We start from the raw sequence: 2,561 nt of genomic DNA, 5'->3' as shown, positions 1-2,561 counted from the left end.
TCCCTTTCTACAACATCTAAAAGTCTCCAGGACTTTGGGTTTGTCTCCGAAGAGACGACACATCGTTTCCAGTGGATGCAGTGGGTCATCGAGCGCAATATGCCGCTCTCAGAAGCTGACAACGAGCTGACACGATCGATGTCGAAATGGACATCCATTTCTTCGCGCGTTCTTCTCAACGCAATGCACGACGTGGCCAAGAAAGTTGGCAAGACGATCGAGTCGATGCTGGGCAGCTGTTTTGGAATAATGTTCGATGGATGGTCGAGTGGCTCCATGCACTACATCACCGTTTATGGTGCTTTTGATACAGATGAGGAACAGCTGCCTGCTGCAGCTGCTCGCAGTGTCTCCCCTTGAATGACGGAATCTCAGGAATGTCAGATGTGCCACATCAAGCTCTTTGACGGTGTGTTGGGAATGTCTACAACAAGACGCTCGACATGGTGGCGTTTATTGTTGGCGATAGCTGCAGCACCAACCAGTCGATCGCCACCAAGCTTGGTGTTCCGCTTGTTGGTTGTGCCAGTCACCGGTTTAACTTGGCGGTTAACAAGTATCTCGCTGATTACGAACCGTTACTAGCGCAAGCTAACACGCTGATGTCAAAGTTATGTCAAGTTAATAACTTCGCCGAACTTTCAAAAGTGACCAGCCTCCATCCCATCAAACGGAATATGACGAGATGGAGTTCCAGTTTTGAGATGCTTCAGCGCTACATTCGAATTCGCCCTCAGATCAAGACAGTGGACGCCGTGGAGGAGCTGATCCTGACCGGTGCGTCACATCGGAAGCTGGTCGCTCTTCTTGAGCACATGAAGAAGTTTCAAAGCGTGACGAAGAAGCTCCAGACTGAAGGTATTGACTTGGCGGACGTGCGCCTTCTCTTTGACTCTGTGGTCGCTGAGTACCCATGCATGCGTGGCCACCTGAAGGCAGACGCTAACATCGTACATTCTCCTGTGTTCGATTCGGCTGTCGTCAAGGTCATAAACGGCGTCAATCTTTCCAACGCAGAGTCGCAAGCAGTCAAGCGGTTTGAAGTGCCGGTTTGTGGCAACAAGAGGAAAATTCGTGCCGAAGACTACGCGACTCAGATCCTTCGTGCTGGGCCAGGCAAGCGGTCCAAGCAGGACAAAGGTGCTATCTACAATTCTCTCTTAAAGCACCTTCCACCGACATCAAACACGTGCGAGAGACTTTTCTCGCAATGCAAGCTGGTATAACTCCACAGCGTACGTCCATGCTACCCGCCAATTTCGAACTACTAATGTTTCTTCGGGCAAACAGGAGCCTGTGGGACGTGACTACATTGGCATCCGCTCGAAGTGAGTCAGAGTCATGATAATACATTGCAGTATTTGCGGTCGTTTTTATTATTGCTTCTTGAGGTATTGAATCATTATTACTGCTGTGGTCGGCAGATAATTCCGTATAATATTGAATTGGAGAAGCCCTGTTCTTGTCTATAAGTGGGATTTAGTGAAAGCACCTTGTTTACGTTGGTGTGTCCGGTGCAGCTTCTATATGTGAGCCTTTCCTGGGTCGCAGCAACGCGAATATGGTTGGTGGGTGAATGATGAAGCTGATTCACAACACCTACAGTGGGGTGGGATTATCCGAGACGGCAGCTGTCACCAGCGCCAGTCGTCGACGTGCCAAATCGCGCTCCGACAGGCCGCGATCGCGCTCCAGGATCAGCTGTTGCTGCTGAGTTTGGGCTGCGGAAAGTTGATCCTGGAGTTTTGCGGTGGTCGCATCTGCTTTCTTCAATTTGTCACCTAGATTGACAATAACAAGTGAATATGGAGTTACTAGCAAGGGCTAAAAGAGGATCCACGTACTCATGCGGCGAAGCTTGGATTCCAGCTCCGTTTGCGTACGCTCGGCATCCGCCCACTCGGTAGTCGCCTTGTCCCGCTGGAGCTCGCTGTCTGCCAGTTTCGCTTGGATCTCGTCCCGCAATCGAGTCATACGCACGAATTCTTCAAGCGCGTAATCTCGTCCGGCAGACGCCCTCTCGAGCGACTCCTTGGTGTCTTGCAACTCCTCAGAGAGTTGAGCCAGGGCTACATCCGGCGACGAGGGAGGTGGATTTGGCGCGGGGGACCCTCCACGCGCCGACCCTAAGGCGGATCCGTCATGGGCGGATCCCACATAGTCGTTGGTCACCACCTCCTCCTGGGTCAAACGCAACTCGTCACGGAGGCGGTCCAAGCTCACATCCGCAGCTGCCCTAGCAGTCTGGGAATCCTCCAGATCCCGCTCGAGGTCGTGGATCCGGGATTGGAGTTGGTGGATCTCAGATCCGGCGAGTGCCATCTCCCTAAGGAGATGGTCGTTGTCATCTCGCATAACGTCTCGTTGACGGGAGGCGCGATCCAGCCGTCCGGTCAGGTCGCGGATCTCGACCGCCTGATCAGCCAACAGGAGTCGCAGGGCCTGCGACCGAGAGGCCGCACGGTGCTCCCAACCCCTTGATCTCACTACCTTTGTCCAGGGTTTGGGCCGCAAGCCTGAAGTGGACAAGTGGTAATAGCCCAGCTGAGCCTTGTGAGTAC

The sequence above is a fragment of the Phytophthora infestans genome, genomic scaffold (assembly GCF_000142945.1).
Source record: "Phytophthora infestans T30-4 supercont1.34 genomic scaffold, whole genome shotgun sequence".
Taxonomy (NCBI): Eukaryota; Oomycota; class Peronosporomycetes; order Peronosporales; family Peronosporaceae; genus Phytophthora; species Phytophthora infestans.
The sequence above is the reverse complement of the archived record's forward strand: the minus strand, read 5'-3'. Positions refer to the sequence as shown.